Genomic DNA, 472 nt, shown 5'->3' on the forward strand with positions numbered 1-472 from the left:
TATATATATATATATATATGTATATGTATATAAAGCACTATAGCACTATCTGAACATGTACAATGCTAGGACTGCCTGACAGGCTCCTGTGCCGGTGGGATGTAAAAAATACCCACTACACTCTGAGTGGTTGGCATTAGGAAGGGCATCCAGCTGCCAGATCAGATTGGAGCCTGGTGCAGCCGCTGGCTCTCCAGACCTCAGTTAAACTGTCCAACCCATACCAGCATCTAAAACGGACGTTAAATGATGATGATGATGATATATAGGTATATATATATTCCCAAATAAATTGCACTTCATATTTGAGGCTCTGATGAAGCTGTAAGGTTCTATCCACGCACTCAACTATGAGTCCACTGCATCTTATTGCAGAAACAGCTGTAAGCTAATGAAGTTCGTAAGGTAATCATTTATTCCTTTGTCATCTCTTTTTCTTATTGCTGCTCTCTACTCAGCCAACACTTCATTC

This window comes from Octopus bimaculoides, chromosome 2, assembly GCF_001194135.2.
Source record: "Octopus bimaculoides isolate UCB-OBI-ISO-001 chromosome 2, ASM119413v2, whole genome shotgun sequence".
In the NCBI taxonomy this organism is placed as follows: Eukaryota; Metazoa; Mollusca; class Cephalopoda; order Octopoda; family Octopodidae; genus Octopus; species Octopus bimaculoides.